The sequence below is a fragment of the Acanthochromis polyacanthus genome, chromosome 3 (assembly GCF_021347895.1).
Source record: "Acanthochromis polyacanthus isolate Apoly-LR-REF ecotype Palm Island chromosome 3, KAUST_Apoly_ChrSc, whole genome shotgun sequence".
Classification (NCBI taxonomy): domain Eukaryota; kingdom Metazoa; phylum Chordata; class Actinopteri; family Pomacentridae; genus Acanthochromis; species Acanthochromis polyacanthus.
The window spans coordinates 28,019,516-28,038,507 of NC_067115.1; the positions used below are offsets into that span (position 1 = coordinate 28,019,516).

At 40.3% G+C, this 18,992-nt stretch overlaps 1 long non-coding RNA gene across 3 annotated transcripts in view; it reads left to right on the forward strand.

The window, feature by feature from the left end:
- LOC127533076 (uncharacterized) overlaps positions 1 to 17,005 on the forward strand; it is a 165,071-nt gene extending 148,066 nt beyond the window's left edge. For 2 of the 3 annotated variants that reach the window (XR_007940649.1, XR_007940651.1), the window contains one exon: positions 12,973 to 17,005. This is a non-coding gene — a long non-coding RNA (uncharacterized LOC127533076). The remainder of the gene's footprint in view (positions 1 to 12,972) is intronic. The other variant, XR_007940650.1, reaches the window with a different exon arrangement.
- Positions 17,006 to 18,992: the final 1,987 nt, after the last annotated feature.

Genomic DNA, 18,992 nt, shown 5'->3' on the forward strand with positions numbered 1-18,992 from the left:
TAAATACACATGAATAACACACGCCTGTGCTCAGTGCAAGGTCATTTCGTTTGTGGGTACATCTGTATTAATGGACACATTGCCATGATTTCTGATCATCAATAATTAATAACAAATGCTGCATTTCTGACAATGCCATATGTGGGAATGATCAGCCTGTGGAGCACTGTGCTCTCTGAGGGTTTCTTTTTTCTCAATCCAACTATCTTTCTCTCTATTTGAGAGTAAGAAAAATGTCCCATTATAAATTTCCAGACTCCAAAGTGACGCCTTCAAAATATATCCTCTTGAATTACCTCGCTTTGTCTGATCAATAACCACAACCAACCATCACACTATCATAAAAGATTATGAAACCCAGGAAAAAGTCAAATGTGGGTCAAAATTTGCAACTCAAAACCAGCAGATCTTTATCTTTTGACACGTTTTCTTGCCAGAGTTGTTTGCCGAATAATGTTCTGTTGATTGATTAATCAGCAAAAACTGATTAATCACTTCAGCTCCGCTTTGACATTTCACTTAAAATGGCACAAGCCACAGAGGAATAAACAATCCCAGTGTTGCTTCTTACTTTAAGACAGGCTTATGTGGTGAGTAAAACAACTGACAGCGACACTGACACATTTCTAGTCATACAGCCCTTCCAGGTGAGCTGTGTGACACCAGGCCTATAGGCTGCTAAGGGCTACACTTTGATGAATTTATTTAGAGCTGGCAACGGATGGGACAGAGAAGAAGCAAAGACTTTGACGGTAAATGTTGAACAATTATATGCAAATTTTGTTTTAGAATTGGTTTAAAAGTAATATTTCAGTTGTCGTAAATAATTGCAGTGGAGATTCAAGCGTATTTTAACATCCTGATTGTTAAAGTATAAAACACCCATGAACAAAATGTTTAAAGAGAACACTGGCTGTATGCTTTAATGTGCATGCCACAGATTTAGACACTTTGGGCTTGATGGAATTGATTAAAGTCATAAATAATCTGGCCTGTTCTTCTTTGTGTGCTTTTGTGCTTGAGTCGCTGCCTCATGTACAAAACACTGTGTGACAAACCTCAAACTCTCCAACTCTTCTGTCAGATCATGTCCTTTCAGTGGCTGTCAATCATGGAAATGGTGAACTGTTTCGGTTCAGAGGGTGCAACAAATATTTCAATCAATGAGAGAAAACCCTAAATGGAACTTAAACGATTTACTCATCATGGCGTGCTCCGTAAGGAAAGGTTGAAGGAATATGTGACATCATCATTTTACAGAGGTAGTTAAAGTGAAGATTTGAATCGATCTGATGTGAAGCAGGACCGCTGATGAGCAAGCAGAAAGATCTGTAAATGCCGGTTCTGATGAAAACCGGAGGCGAATGTGGTGAAGAGGTCGCGTCGATCTGATGCTGAAATGACATCTGACAGCAGCAGAGAAAGGAACGTTTTAAAATCTGAACACAGCGAAATTACGTCAGAGACAGAGGTTTGTGGCAGAATTTGATTGGTTTAACGGAGAAAAGAATGGCCTCAGTCAGCTGATGTGATTAGTTAAGAGAGGGAGGAGAGAGAGAGTGGTTGTAAATAAGCAGCATGATGAAGTCTGCTGGACTGAACTTTGTTTAAGTTTATTTGTTCCAGCAGTCAGCAGCAGCAGTGGTAAATGGACATGTTTAGAGAAATGGGCGAGTCTATCAACACAAGTGTGTGGTTTTAGAAGATAGTGTTTGAGGAGTAATGCTTAGCATTGTCAGTCCTTCTCCAAAACCTTACAATCCACTGTCACCTTTAGAATGTGTAAGCCCTAATGTCCTCCATTTCTGCCACTTTTATTTCAGGCAATTTCATGTTTTTTGATGAAAACTTACCACTTTGATTCATGTGCTAACATATTTGCACAAGGGTTTTTCTAATCATCAATGAGCCTTTCACACCATTAGCTAACACCAATGTAGCATTAGAACACAGGAGTGATGGTTGCTGGAAATGTTCCTCTGTACCTCTATGGAGACATTCCAATAAAAATCAGCTGTTTCCAGTTAGAATAGTCATTTACCACATTGGCAATGTCTACACTGGATTTCTGATAAATTTAAAGCTATCTTATATGATTTTTTCCCCCTCAAAATGAGGACATTTCTATGTGACCCCGAACTTTTGAATGGTAGTGTATGATTTGTTTTGTTTCGAAACTTTACATAATTTTCACATGCGGACATTAATCGAGAGAAAATACAAGAAAATCATAACTTTTCAATACTTTACAAACCATTTCAACTTTGTCTTTATCACAATGTTGTCACCAGACATTCTAAATATTACACTGTCTGTCCAAAAAGATGTTGCATACGCTGTCATTGGACCACGTTTAGCTCCGAGTACGACACATCTGCTGTGGCATCGTTTCAATAAGCTTCTGCAATGTAACAACATTTATTTCTGTCCAGAGTTGCATTCATTTTCTCACAAGATCTTATATTGATGATGGGAGAGTCGGATCGCTGCACAAAGTCTTCTCCAGAACATCCCAAAGATTCTCAGTGGGGCTGAGGTCTGGACTCTGTGGAGGACAATCCATGTGTGAAAATGACGTCTCATGCTCCCTGATCTACTCATTCTCAATGTGAGCCCCATGAATCCTGGCATCATCATCTTGGAACATGTCCATGCCATCAGGGAAGAAAACCTCCACTGATGTAAAGACCTGGTCATTCAGTATATTCAGGTAGTCAGCTGACCTCATTCTTTGGGAACATAACGTTGGTGAACCTGACCAAACCCCAGATCATAACCCTAACCCCCACAGGCTGGTAGGCACTAGACATGATGAGTTCATCACTTCATCTGCCTCTTTTCTTACCCCTGATGCTCCCATCACTTTGGAACAGGGTAAATCTGGACTCATCAGACCACATGACCTTCTTTCATTGCTCCAGAGTCCAATCTTTATGCTACCTAGCAAACTGAAGCCTTTTTTTCTGCTTAGTCTCGCTGATCAGTGGATTTCTTAGAGCTACACAGCTGTTTAGTCCCAATCCATTGAGTTCCCTTCAGATGGAGTGTGGAAATGTTCTTACTTTCACTATTAAACATAGCCATGGGTTCTACTGTTGATTTCCTATGATCATCTAAGTGTTTGTTCGACCACATTTGTTCCTCAAAGATGATGGTTCACCACTATCCTTCAGGTTTTAATAATGCATTGGGTGGTTCTTAACCTGATTTTAGTAGTTTCATCTCCTCGGTTGTTTTCTTTGCTTGATGTAGGCCAGTAATTTGACCCTTCTAAGACAGATCACCATCCTTTCCACAACCACAGGATACGTCTTCCAACATGGTTGTTTAAGAAATCACAAGCTCCTCACTGCATCAGCTAGGGTTAAATCAGTTGTTACAGCTGAAACATATTCATCACTGCAGTAATTATCCAATGGAAGACTCTTACCTATTTGCTTAGTTAAATCCAAGTGATGACTTTTTTGGACAGGCAGCGTATTAACCATGCAAATAAACCTGACACAGCTATTTTCTTAAACTGATTTATTCTGGTGCCCCCCAAATAAAGTCACTTTATCAATATTGAACTGCAGACACAAATATCTATCTAGTGCAGCCTGGCCAGCTTTAAAGCCCCACAGTAACAGTGGTGATGTTTGCTTTATTCTCTTCTCCTGCTCATGGTCTCTGCCTGTTTTCACTTCTTTGGTCCAAAAACAGACACATAAAAAAAAAAATCCTTCGACCCAACTTCATCCTGTTCACCCAGCGGTATGTTTCATCCAATTTATATGAATCATTTCCATGTGTCTTTGTGCGATCAGTCTTGTAGTGTCCTTTTCACATGGCTTTAAACCGCATGCTGTTTTGACACAACAAAAAGCGTATCTGACAGAAAAATTTTCTTGACATTTGCCCAAAAAATAATGATCAATCAGACCTTGTGTTCTTCGACACGAGACGGGACTGACAGTTACATTTGAAAAAGAAGAAAGAAAGAAAAAAATAAAAGCGCCAGTCTTGCAGCGTTATTTTCCACAGCGTTCTCTGTATCAGACCCTGTGCATCTGTGTGTGGAAGCTCCCCTCTCTCTGAGAATCATTTTATCTTCCGGGCGATAATAGCCCCCGAGGGAAATCTGCCTAGGTGGTCCTAACCTCCGTCTGCAGAGCCACGACAGTATGCGGGTCTCTAGCGGTGGGAGGCATGAACCTACGTGGCAGGCCTTTGTTCCTATCTGTGTGCTCCAGCGTCGCTCCCTGTGCGGCTGCTCCTCCCCCCCGTTTCGCCGGGCTTTCAACTAAACTCGGAGGACTAATTAATAACCACGACCCTCGATTTTAATGTAGCCTGTGTTCCGTCGACGGGAACGGAATCACGCAGGAGAAAAGTCATAAGACATGGGTGTTTGAGGATTGATGGTGCGAAGCCACTGATTCATCTGTCTCAATTTGATCTGAGCGCCGGGCTCACAAAGGCAGCAGAGATACAGGAGATGTGTCCAGCTGCATTTTCTCTTCCTGCAAAATCAGAACAATCCTGCAAATCAACGCAAATTGATAAAACTGAAAGATGTTAAAGGCATTATGGAGGATGTTTTTTTGTTTAATTTGTCTGATTCACATAAAATGAATATACTGACCTTTAGTGGACTTGTATGTACGGTTTCTAAAAAAATTAAAAATTAAAAAAAATAACTGTGGACATGGCAGGACCTGAAAAACATCAGCCAATCAATGCGCTCGGACCGAGGCGTTTGGTTTGCTCCCTTTCCTGTCAATCAAAAATCTTCCAGCTCAGGCCTAGTTACGTAGATTACGTACGCCTTGGACTTACGTGTTTTGTGTATGTGTTGCTTTGGTATAGCTTTGTAGTTAGCTGGCGACTTGTTTTGCTCATCTTTTTTGACATAATGGCAAATAAAGATCCAGGGGGACCCAGCCGTAAAAGACAACTTCACGAGTGCTACGCAAGTTTCTGGAGGGGGGCGTTTCTTCGCAAATGTTAAGAGGGGGGAGGTTAGAGGGGGGTGAGGAGAGGTTGTATGTGCGCATGCGCATGCTACGTTCAAAGTCGTAGAAAATTAAATCTCCTCTAATGCCTTTAAGTTCTAGTGGTGGAAATAAGGATCCAGTGAGGGACTACTGTGCTTGTTAATTGGAACATACTGTACACCTCCCTCTTGGGATAGTCTGAAACAGGTGTGTCAAACTCATTTTAGCCCTGGGGCCACATTCAGCCCAATTTAATCTAAAGTGGGTCAAATCGCAGCACAATAACCTTTAAATAAATATGTTTTCCCCTTTGTTTCAGTGCAAGAAAGGCACATTCTGAAAATGTTTACATTTAAGGAATTATCTTTTTTTTTTTTTTTTTTACAAAATATGAACGAACTGAAATTTCTGAAGAAAAATAAGTGAAATTTCAACATCATTATGCCTCAATTTATCATTTACACATTACAACTGACAGATCACAGAGTATCTACAAAGGCACACAACATTCAGTCAAAGGTATCTATATAGTATTTTACGCTATGATCAAAATGACAGAAGTCCCACAAAAGACAAAATATTACAAAATGAGGCACAAGCCGACAAAAGCGAGAAACAAAATGACAAAAAAAGAGACTAAAAATGAGACAAAAAAGTTAGAAAGCATAAAAAAATGAACAAATGACAAACACGAGACAAAAAATTACACAAATGATGCAAACGAGACAAAAAATGACAAAAATGAAACACAAAGCGACAAAATTGGACAAGCCAGACAAAAACAATACACAAAACAATGAATGAAGTGAAACACAAAATGATATAAAAGAAACATGAGCAAGACAAAAAGGAAACAAAACAACGAAAACGAGGAACAAAACGACAGAAATATGACACAAATGACACAAGTCAAACAAAAAACGAGAAAAATAAGAAAACATTGCAAAAACAAGACACAAAGCAATGAAAGAATGGACAAACGACACAAGCGAGACTAAAAAAAAACACACAAAACGACAAAAATGAGACAAAAAATAACGAATAAAGTGAAACAGAAAATGATAAAGTAAGACAAAAACATAAGCCAGACTAAAAGGAAACACAAAATGACAAAACTGAGAAACAAAAAGGCAAAAACAAGAGGCTAACGACAAAACAAGGCAAAACAACAACAAAATATTACAAAAATGAGGCAAAAAAACGACAAAAGAACAATGAGCAATATAGTGTTTTACTTTATGATCAAAACAACTTGTCATGTCTAAAAAATTATTTTTAAATTTACAGTTTTACAAATTGCAATTACAATTTGCAGTTAATGTCTTCTTTTGGCTGCTGGCCCGCATGTTTGACACTCCTGGTCTAAAACTTGCAGGATGTATAAACTTTTTGTATGAAAGCAGAGAAAACCACAACAGAGTCACTGCTGTTTCCCCAGAGGAATTACGAATAAACAACATCAAAAAAGATCTGACCAGAAAGAAGAAGGGGCTGGACTGTGTCTTGTGGAGGTGTTTCTGATGGACGAACACAGACTGTTATGGTAAACAGCATTCCTCTGAGGCCTTTAAAGCATGAAGAGAAGGACACAGACAGGAAGAGAGTCTAAGTGAGGGACAGGAGAGAGAGGGAGAGAAGGGTAGAACGACTTGGGAAAACAAACAGTATGAGATTATGGGTTTGGCACTGATGCGCCACAGTGTAGCAGCAACCTTGGCAGCATTTATTTCCAAACCAGCCTCATTTCCTCCTGCAGCCTGTAATGCATGGCGCCCTCACCTTGCGCGCATTAGCCTTCCGCTGTGATTTGATGTGTATCACCCAGTTTTGCACCGCTCTCCTCCGATACATCCGAGCGATCCCTCCTCCCTTTGCCATTGCCTGCTAATTGGAGTGTATAGAGCACCCTTAATTATCCTGTTAGTAGCTCTGCGAAAAGAAAGCCAACTCCTGGCACACAGTCTGCCGCAGATGACAGCATCTACACACAATCGCTTCCACAGAAAACCTCAAGTAACCTGTGGATAGAAAAATCTTCATGCGGGCTACGTGACTGAAATTTTGCACTCGAGACTGTAGATGTGTCTGCTTTCAAAACTTTCTTCAGGCAGGAGGAATGGCACTGGAGATTTCTCTTATTACTCCTTCTGGTTTGCTATGCTTGTTTTTAAATTTAGCACGTTGAGCACCCGCATATGTAAGACTTAGATTCCCTCTTCTGATTAGTCCATCACTCTACATGACTATATTAGTCATAGATGTGTGTTTTTTCAAGCTTGGGATCTCTAGCAAAGTGGGGAAAAAAAGAGAAAAAAACCTTCAGAGCAACCAGAGCAGTGACACTTGGACCAAATCCATAAAACATTTACTGGAATGTGTTTAAGCTTTTTGATCAGTTGCCCTCATGTATGTAGAAGTGGACCTATAACAATGTAAAAACTCAGTACAGTAACAGTACTCATTGCTCCAAAAAAATGGATGTCTGTGCATGTTACTTTACATGATATTGTTGAATTGATGATGCTAGCTAACAGCTGCACCTCATTATCATTCTGCAGACAAAATGCGCTGGCTTGTTTGCATTTCTTTAAATCAATCACAGTTGTACAGGGCAGAGTTACACCGAGGATGCAGCAACAGTTCTCCTGCAAAATGGTGACAGGTGAAATTGTTGTGGTTGAACATTTGCATGCAAGAAGGCACTCACTGTTGTTAAAATGACTAATTACCCGGAAAATAGCATCCAGGGCTGCCTTACTGCATGATCCAAACCCTCTGCAAAAAAACACTGAAATTTCCAGTGTGGTACGTTGCTGCTTGAGGGTTATTACTCTGCCAAGGAATGCGGTGGAGTTAAGTGACAATCGGCATTGGTTTTTCTGTCTGTCTGTTTGTCTGTCAGCAACATTAATCAAAAAACGACAAGCGGATTTTAATGAAATTTTCAGGGAAGGTCAGAAATGACACAAAGATCAAGTGATTAGATTTTGGCAGTGATGCAGCTTATAGTCTGGATACACAGACTTAATAAAGATGTATGGATCATTACGAGATAGTGGCACAGCGTCACTGTAACTATGACAACAAGTGAACACTACATCAGCTGCCTGCTGACGATCACATGATTGTAATCCTACTACAAATCAAATGTTGCAGACGGAATTATCTGTCGGAAATGATACAAGGAACAATTAAATAAATTGTGAAGGTGTTCCCAAGTCCCATCAATTCCCGCTGCCCGCTACATATTTAGGTCACTCGATTCGGTATCCGTACATAACGTACACATGCATAACACACACCTGTGCTCAGCATAAGATCTTTTTGTTTGTGGGTACATCTATATTAAAAAGCCACATTCCGTGGTGCAGTGATTTCTGACCATCAATAACTAATAAACAAATGCTGCATTTCTGACTGCCTTATGAGGGAATGAACAGCCTTGGTGAAATACTGCGCTCTGAGTGCTTTTCTAGTTTTATGTATTTGATATGATGTTTGGTAAATAAAAACCAACCAGTCTTCATACATATAAAACCTGAACCATAAACAGCTGAAATGACAATATTTCCTTCTGAAATGTCAGATATGTAAATAAAATAGAAAAGAAATTAATCAACTTACAATAAGGTGCCCAGACTGGGAAATTTTCTGTTTTATGCAGCAAATGTTCAATAATGCCCCTCAACTGTTACTCAATAAATCTAATAAGAATTTCAAAAAGAGTTGTGGGTCTTTTAATATTTATCATTTTATCTATCTCCAGATATATTATTTATCTATCTCTTTTATCTGAAAAATGTTATTGTTTCTTTAAAAACTGGCCACTGGCCTCCTGTCATTTAGCAAAAGCGGCCCCCAGGCAAAGCAAGCTGAGTATCTCTGCCCTGGGCTATTTTTTAAAACTTCCAACTGGAAAAATATCTCCTAATTTAATAACAGCTACAAAACTGTGAGGTCTAAATGAACACTCATGGCTCTATGGACAAGAGATGCTTTAGAAATTTTGAAATACAATAATGGATGACTCAAATGGAAATTTTTATTTCCACCTAATCAAAACTTTCTATTATCACCATGAGGCTGTAACACTGTGATGTTACTGGATCAGTTTGAAATATTTTCAGGCAGAAAATGAATTTTAAAAAATGCTACAAGAATCCAAAAGTTCAGAGACTGTTCTTGGATTGAATGCACAGAGCGTGTAATGGTCACATGCTGTAATATGTGCAAGCAGAAACTGTCCAGAGTCAGGATGTGGAGTGACAACACACTATCAACAGTGGGTTGATGGTGTTACACACATTTTTATGACGTGTGGCAGGTGCGCGATTGCAATTTCTCCACGGACCTTTAAATGGAGCAGAGATCGATCGCATTCTGTGTCAGCCAGCAGCCAGGATGAGCCAACCTTCATGTCGAGGATCATCACTAATGATGAGAATTGGGTATGCAGCTACCAGAGAAGAAACAGCAGTTTTAACAGGGGAAAATGTTGCCATCTCCAACACAGGAAAATTAAATTGTACACTGAAGACGATGTGTCAGGTCAGAAGTGCACCAAGGGCGTATTTGCTGTTTTGTCTTGTTTTTTTTTTTTTTTTATATTAAGGCCCCATTAAGGCAACACGACAATGTTTCATCCAAAAACACAAAAGTATTTCATTTGCCTTGTTGAGTTTACAAGACAATGAAGTGAAATAAATCTGCGCTTACATTGGAACACTGGAAGGACTGAAAACGCTGTGGTGTGCATGCCAGGCTGATAGTCGGTGATGTAACTTTATGGAGGCACATCCGACATGTCCACTACCCAGGGGTTGACTGGCCTTCTGGCATACCAGGCACGGTCCCGGTGGGTCGGTGTGTAGTGGGGCCAACAGGTTTCCTTCTCTCAAATTCTTTTGACTTTTTTCCTAATGGTTTTCCATCAGTAAATTTGTCCTCGTGGTCAGCAGGGGCGGATGCAGATTAATTTTAGTGGCGGAGCACAGGGGGGTACAACAGATATTTTGGGAGGGCCACTGAAAAGTTGTAAGAAAAAAATGAAAGCTGCTACGGACCTCTCACTTTGACAAAGTATTTTTCATGTTTTGTTTTGTTTTTTTTGGCTCTTTAACTCAATAGGAAAGCTGTATATGACCTTTTCATTTTGGACTGTTACCATTCAAATTATGATGGACTTGTTTCCAAGTTTATGTGAATTACAGCATCATCAGCTGCAGCATCTGCCTGTTATGTAAAACTAGTAAGCTCAACGACAGCATCCTGAGGGTAATTAAGTGACAAATATTGTGCAAGAACAGCACTATATACAACCCTGTGGATTTCCATTTCTTAGAATGTTTACTGACAATTATCACACCTAAAATAAGAAAGATACATTTTTGTCCTCGGTAAAACAGCCGGGTCATACTGTTTTTTGAGCAACACACCATACTATGACTTTTTTACAGTGAAGGTTCTACTTTGAAACCAGTTTGGCATGTTCAGGCATTCTTTGTGTGAAAACTCAGAGATTTCAGGTATCAGAAGGTGGTTTTCAACTTTCTCTGTTAACTTTCTGCTTCAACTTTAAACTAAGGTTGTTGCTAGAGGTACGGACCCGTATCCGTAGGCCACAGGCTACGGATACGGCACTTTCCATTTGCCAATCAGATACGCGAGATCTGGTCACGTGACTCCCGGTAGACGCTAGCGGTACGGACCCGTAGCATTGGTACTACAGGTACGAACCCTAAACCTGACCCTAACACTAACCCTAACCTTAACCTTTGTTTACCTTTCAACAGTTGGCAGTGGTTAGCAGCTTCTTGACTCGCGAGACTTGTGTACGGGTCTGTATCTGTCTGACAAATGGAAAGTGCCGTATCCGTAGCCCACAGGCTACGGGTACGGGTCCGTATCTGTAGACCCTACCTTAAACTAAATTTACTTCGCTAAGCCAGCCCTCTGGACTTCCAGTAAGCTGTGTTCCTATTGGCTGTCCAGGTAGCTGCTTGGTGTTATCAGGAACACCTGAGCAGCTCAGTGTCTTCCTGCTTTATGTCTGCAGTCAAACATTTCTTCTGCTTCTCTTCACTGAACCAGGTTTGGCTCCATTGCTTTAGTTTGTTCTTTAAGCGTTGGCTTGCAGCTTCCAGCAGTAAAATTGTCTTTATTGTGTTTCTTGGTGTGTTTTAGGGCTTTGTACTGAATAGTTGTCTTGGTAAATGTGGTTCTTTAGCCACAGTTAGCACATGGTGCTAAGGTGTGCAGTGATTAGTGGATTTGGTGCAGCTGAGTTGTGTCTTTATCTTGGCTGTAGTGAGTCTTCAGAGGTTTTTGGTCAGACACATTCTGTGTTCTTGTTTGTGAACCAACATTGGTTGTCCAGAAGGTAAGAGTTCCTGTCCTGATTCTCTGTTTAAAGAGGTTCTCTGGTAGGCTGCAGGAGACTTTAGCGTTTGTGTTGTGCTAGTTTGGTTTTTGTACGATTTCATTTGGACGACTATCTTGAGGCCCCTCCATGTGGTTTAGTGAGGTTTTTTGTAACAGTTCCAGAAAGCAACCTGCAGCAAAAGAGACTTTGAGAGTTTTTATTATTATTGGTGACGTATAACCAATCAAATCACTCCAGAAGACAGAGCGACCACAGGTAAATAAAGGTTCAGAGCCAAAGTAGCGTCATTTTTAAATTGGTTTATTACCATAAATCAGTAAAAACTAAAATACTGATAATCAGTAAATCAGTCAGCCCACAATTACTACAATTCTACAATGTATGTCTCTTACCTTTGACTTATTATTTGTACAATATACGATACAAATGATGGTGTTTTTCATACCAAAGGCTATACTATGATGTTTTCTAGAGACATACCATGCTACTGTTTGTTCTGGCCCTGGGCCGCTGCACTCCTCCTCTGTTGTTTTCTGGATTGTACTCTGCTGCATGCCTTCGTCCACCCGGCCTCCGTTGACTCGTCCAACCTGCCGTCTCTGGAGCTGAAGCTGGATTGGAACAGACCAAAGTACAGTCCAATCACGATGCTAGCTGCCTCTCAAAAGGCTCCTTCATCTGGTGGCACTTCTTCTGAGAGGAAGCTGAGCTTCAGCAGAACTTTGGAGATGTGTTCCAGTGGTTGGTGGAAGTGTGGGGAAATAGAGAAGGACCTTTGAATTGTTCAGGAAGGAAAACAGGGAACCTACCGGTAGTTTTAGTTTAGTGGTGTGTTCTTGGGTTTTAAGAGGTGAACAGGAAGAGTTTTTTTTTTTTGATGATCTTTTACTTTGTTCCTGGTTGGAATGTCCATCTATGTCAATGTGAAGTTCACTTTTAGTTCTGTTTATTTATTTTTTATTTTACTAACACCCATTTGCTTTTAACCACCTCACAAGTGTTGTAAACTTACTCTTTCAAATAAATACTCGTCTAACCCTCTGGAAAGCAGCGTTTGGACTGTTTTTGTGTTGCCCCTCAGCTACTTCAGCTGGGACAGAACGTTTTGTTGACCAAAGGCTAAACTATGACGTTTATACTTTTTTAATATATACTACAGGCTTTTTTAATTGACATATTACTAATGTTTTTTTTGTTTTTGTTATAACATAAGAATTTGAACAGTTGTAAAAATTACTATACTTTTATTTGTGCAATGAACTATTATTCTATGGCATTTTTTAGACCACATATTACACTCTGTTTTCTTGAATAACATACTTTTTTGACAATATACTGCACTCTGACATTTTTTAAACCACATATCATACAGTACATGACAATTTTAGGCAACATCCTGTCATTTTGTGCTTTTTGAACCACATAATCTCTAGGTGTTTTTTCCCCCCTCAACATGCTATACTATGAACTACAGGCCATACTATGTTATTCTTGAAAAGTATACTATACTTTGACATTTTCTGAACTACATCCTATACTATGGCGTTATACACACAGTGCTTTGTTACATGTTGATTTATAATCTAGAATTTTTTCTGTTCTGTTTTTTGACAGGATTACCACAGACCTGACCGTGAACACCGTTGACACCCACCTGAGGGAGACGCTGGCTAAGATCTGGCAGTGACAGTGTTTTTATTAATACTTTGACTCCGAATATAAACGTTTTTCTGGCCCTGCTGGAGAACGCCTTCATCAACTACATCTTCTTTTGAAGAGGCCCTCAGATGCTGCAATCTCTGACTTTAGGGAGGAACTGCTACTTGGATTTATATGAGTTAGGCTTTATAACTACTATTGGTAGTATTGGTGGTATTGATAGTAATGCGACTAGTAGTAGTAGTGGTAGTGCACTAACTACTGCTGCTGATACTGGCACTGCTACTACAACTTGTAATACTATTACAAATGCGGATACTACTTTTGCGACTCTAGCGGCTATTTATACCACTACTGCTGCTTGTACTTTTAGTATTACTACTTCTGCTTGTACAACTATACTACAGCTACTATTAATCGTCTGGTATTTGGTTGTCAAGCTGCTAGCTCGCGTTAGTGCTTTGCTAGTGACTACTAGTTAGCTCTCACCTATGGAAAGTTATTCCAAGTTTCCTTGTCTCAATCATATGACGTAGTGTGTAACTGTATGCAGCACAGTGAGACGGCATATTTGTTTCCTTTTTCACGCCGTCCGCATCAACAGAATGCACTGAGGCTTTGCCCCCACTAGCTTAGCGTTGTCGTAGCACGCAGCTCAAAGGGACATGGCTTATCTACTGATTCACATCTAAGGTCCCATCTACTGATTCACATCTACGATACTATCTACTGATTCATATCTAAGGTCCCATCTACTGATTCACATCTATGATACTATCTACTGATTCATATCTATGGACACTAGTCTGGTCCGATGCAGTCTCCATGATGGCGTTTCACGAGTATGTGAGAACCAGGCACAGACCGTTACTTACTGAGAAACGGCCATATTCTTCTTACTGCAAAGGTCCAAAGGTGCTTGTCTTCTACTCCAGCATCATTAAACGTCTTCAAAGCTTCTTTAAATCCAAACAAAATACAATCAAACGATCAAACTGACGTCATTGGTGCATTCAGGTGCAGTCGGACAAGGAAGTTGTGTTCAGGAGCGTCTGAAATCCTAGTATCCGTAATGTAAATTTCCAACGAAAATTTTGGGGGGGCACACGGGGTGGCCAATCAGATCACGGAAGATCCGTCACTGTTGGTTAGCCGTAACAACTTGCTAAATATCTAGCTTCTGCTGCTGAGAAAAAGCTAAAATTAGCATGGATTAGCAACCCTGTTACTGTGATTAGACTAGAGTTAGCAAACAAAACATGGAATAAAAATGGTACCATTGACGTGTAAGCTGAGCCATTCAAGACTTTCATAGTTTATTATCTATTGTTGATGAATATGGAGCAGAAAACCTGAAAAGAGAAGATTTACTTTTCAAAAATTTTGCAGCCCAAATGTCCTCCAATTCTGGAATTACCCAGCCACTGTTGGAGAGGTTGGCTGATTATCTGCTGTATACTGAATACGTCTTCGCTGATTGTATTAATGGCACAACAAATGCACACTCTGCTGGAGGAGATTCAATAAATTCAGTAGACTCAGCAGCACAAGCCCAACACAGTAGTCTGCCATTGTTACTGTTGTCATCCAGTTCACACAACTAGAATAAAAGTATAATGCACAAAGCGAAGCATGACTTCAGTGTTCTCACTGAAAACTCTGGCTACTCGTTCACACAGCGACAGCGGTCGTGTTTCAGAAAAATTCCACCTTCGAGGCCGTAGTCAAAGCTTATCATTTTAGGTTGTCCAAAATGCTGGTTCTGTATAAACGGGAGCCTGCAATGCAACTAAACCTTTGCATTTCACCCTAAAAATGTTTTCGTGTAAACTGGCCCTGAAAGTGTCTGAGGTTAAAGATTGCCAATATGGTGATGGCATGTGGCTGTGCCAATGGTCTATACGCCCAGCCACAGTGTGGTGATTATTCATGGACCGTTTTGGCCACCACAACACAACTGTTGCTACCTACCCATCCCATTCACCAAATTTTGCTCCCTGTGCCTTCCATCACTCGTCCTCAACATAAATTGAATGTAAATCTTGGAACTTTTTGATCAACTCTTGTATTAGTGCTCAGCGTCTATTGCCGTGAATGTGCTACATATAGCAATCGAGGATAGAAAAGGTTAAAAAAAAGCACTTTGTCTGCATTTCTTATATGAATGGCGCTATACAAATAAAGCTTTTTGAACACACAGTTCATGCACTTAGTTACTTTCACCACAAGGACACCATGAATGTAGGCGACTTCGCTCTTTAGCTGACATTAATGACTGATTCCTGACATTCTTTATAATGCAAATGACAGACCAAATTCTTTCTCTGAAAACGGCTCTTTAAAGTAAGATCTTTAGAACTGATTTTTTAAATGAACAAGACAACCACTCATAGTAGCACGAGAACATAGACGTGCATTTTAGATGAGGAGAGTAGACGTGTAGGTGGTTCAGGTGCACATGTCCATTCTGATTGGCTGTGTCAGAGACGGGGTGGAAGAGCAGAGTTGCAGGGGACGGCGACCATCAGCAGGAATTAAAGGTCACTGCAAGGTTACGACCCCCAATCAATACCAGCTCTAACCCGTCACAGGGCAGTCCTACTACGTGAATGTAAACACTGTGACAATAATGATCCCTCTTCCCTCTCCTCAGTGTCACAAAGTATTCAATTGACCAGAGAAAACAAGCAGGGCTGTATCTGAGGTGTCAGGCGGTTAGGTGACAATTAAATGTTAAACCTGTGCTCCGACAGAAATCAAACTAATATCAAATTGCGTTGAACATTCTCTGATTGTGGCAGCTGTAAGATAAGTCTCATTGCAACAAATACTTGCTCTCATTAAAGGTTTTTACATTTTTTTCTAGGCTGTTTCCTAGGTTGCAGAACTTTCATAATTTTATCAAACGAATTTGAGTTTGATACACCAATCAGCTGAAAACTTACAACCACCATACCGATGAAACTAATTACATGGATTGTTTCAACTATGATATATTACAGTGCCCATCCAAAAAAAGTTGCACACTGTAATATTTTGTTAGACCACCTTTAGCTTTGAGAATGACACACATTGGCTGTGGCATAATTTCGATAAGGTTCTGCAATGTCACAGCATTTATTTCTGTCCAGAGTTGCATTCATTTTCTACCAAGATCTTTTATTGATGACGGGAGAGTCGGACAGCTGTGCAAAGTCTTCTCCAGAACATCCCAAAGATTCTCAGTGGGGCTGAGGTCAGGACACTGTGGATCCATGTGTGAAAATGACGTCTCATGCTCCCTGAACCACTCATTCACAATGTGAGCCCCATGAATCCTGGCATCACCATCTTACAACATGCCCATGCCACCAAGGAAGAAAAACTCCATTGATGGAAAGACCTGGTCATTCAGTATATTAATGTAGTCAGCCGACCTCATTCTTTGGGAACATAACGTTGCTGAAGCTGGACCTGGCTAACTGCAGCAACAGCAGAGCACTTGTACATAGCAGTGTGCGCCAATGACGTCGGACCATCGGTCAAATCCAATTTGTGTACCAAAAGTCCGGTAAAACTTACTACATTACTGGTCTCATGTCCAGTGTAATTTTTTTCCTGTAACCCCGAAGTTCCACATAATGCGATCGCGCCGCGTCGCGCAACGGAACGAAGCACCGCTGTCTTGCTCCGAAAGTCAAAGCACACAGCAAGCGCAGCGCAGCGGCGCGCCGTCCGGATGGGGAGGGCTGCTCCTCAGAGAGGCTCTCGTGTGAACAGCGATATCACGCGATAAAAACGCATGATATAAACAGAAAATAAATAAACCACACCTCATTTCGCTTCTACAAGGTCGCTCTGCTTGACCCAGCCACATTGCTCTGTGATTTATAGTACTTCTAGCATGGTTGAGTACATGATTTATGTTTTGATCTCAAATGAGTGCTTTTCTTTATCCAATAGTTAATTTTGTATGGTTTATTCTATATAAAAACGGTAATTTCTCTTCGCCCATGGCGTCGTGTTGTATCTGGGACATAATTAATAAAGTAGTAAATTTGTATAACAATTATTAAAATTAAATTATACATCAACTTTTGGTACATTTGTGCATAAAATATTCGGTCCAGTAAAAACTGTTTCGGTCCAGTAAAAAATTACTGTTTACTGGTCCACGGTCACGGTCCAGTAATAAATTGTGCCCATTCGCGCAGACTGACATAGGCAGTAGCCATAATGAGTGCATCACTTCATCTGACTCTCTTCTTACCCTGATGTGCCCATCACTTTGGAACAGGGTACATCTGGACTCATCAGACCACATACAGTGGGGAAAATAAGTGTTGAACGCGTCAACTTTTTTCTCATCACATTTATTTCCAAAGATGCAATTCAAACAAAATTTCTACCAGACATTGATATTAACTCAAATAATCCACACATGAAAAGAAATCACAACATTCAGGTCCATAAATAATGATTATGTGGAATTAAGTGAGATAACACAGGAAAAAAATATTGAACACGCTAACTGAGACTCATCTAATACTTGGTGGAGAAGCCTTTGTTTGCAATGACAGCTTCCAGACGCTTCTTGTATGTTTTAACTAATCGCCCACACTGCTCAGGTGTGATTTTAGCCCATTCCTCTGGACAGATTGTCTTTAAATCTTGAATATTCTTTGGTGCCCTCTGGTGAACCCTTTTCTTGAGTTCTTTCCACAAATGTTCAATTGGATTTAAGTCAGGTGATTGACTAGGCCATTCTAACAGATTGATTTTCTTTTTTGAAACCATTTGAGAGTCAACTTTGCCGTGTGCTTTGGATTGTTGTCCTGCTGGAAGGTCCAGCCACATCTCATCCTGGTGGATGGCAGCAGATTCATATCAAGAATTTCCCGATACACGGCTCCATTCATTGCTCCGTCAATTATATGAAGTTTGCCAGTACCATGAGATGAGAAACAACCCCATGCCATGATGCTTCCACCTCCAAATTTCACTGTTGGTATAGTGTTTTTTGGGTGATGTGCAGTGCCATTTCTCCTCCAAACATGGTATGTAGTATGACAGCCGAAAAGTTCAATTTTGGTCTCATCTGACCAGACACATTCTCCCAGTATTCTACAGGCTTGTCAAGATGCTGTTTAGCAAACTTTAAACGAGCTTCAACATGTCTTTTGTTGAGGAATGGAGTCTTGAGAAAAAAGGTGACGCGTTCAATACTTATTTTCCCCACTGTAACTAAGCACATTCGTTCCTTGAAGATGATGGTTCACCATTTCAGGTTTTAATGATGTGTTCAATGGTTTTTAATTTGATTTTAGTAGTTTCAGAAATCTCCTTAATTGCTTTCTTTTCTTGATACCGGCCAGTAATTTGACCAATCTGAAACAGATTACTATCCTTTCCACGACCACAGGATATGTCCTCCTCATTTCTTAACGAATATATGTTTGTTTAAGAATTGAGAAATAACTTACTGTGTCAGTTAGGGTTAAATAGGTTGTTGCCAGCTGGAACATATCCATCACTGTAGTAGTTATTCGATGGAAGGCTCAAAGTGGGTACTCTTTGTTTGGACAGACAGTGTATATGGTAAGTGAACAGTCGCTTCGTGGGCAGATGTAAAGACCTTAGTGAATATGACAAGAGTCAAGTTGTCATGATTAGACAATTGGTTCAGAACAACTCTGAAACAACAAGCTGAGTAAGGTGGCCGTGATGGTGACCATGATCCAGTAGTAGAGTGTTGGGTAACTGAGTCTCATCAATGACAACAAAAGGTATTTCATCTGGTCCAACCCTGCAAAAGCACTACCGTGGCAAACAGAGAAAACTTTACAGTTGGTTTTATGATGAATGTGCCTGCGTAGCTGCAAACCAATGTCCTCACCAACCCTGTCCACCGTTTGAAGCACTACAACAAGCGAACTAGAACTTGGAGCAATGGAAGGTCGCCTGGTTGCATTTCCTTTTACACCACATGCACAGTT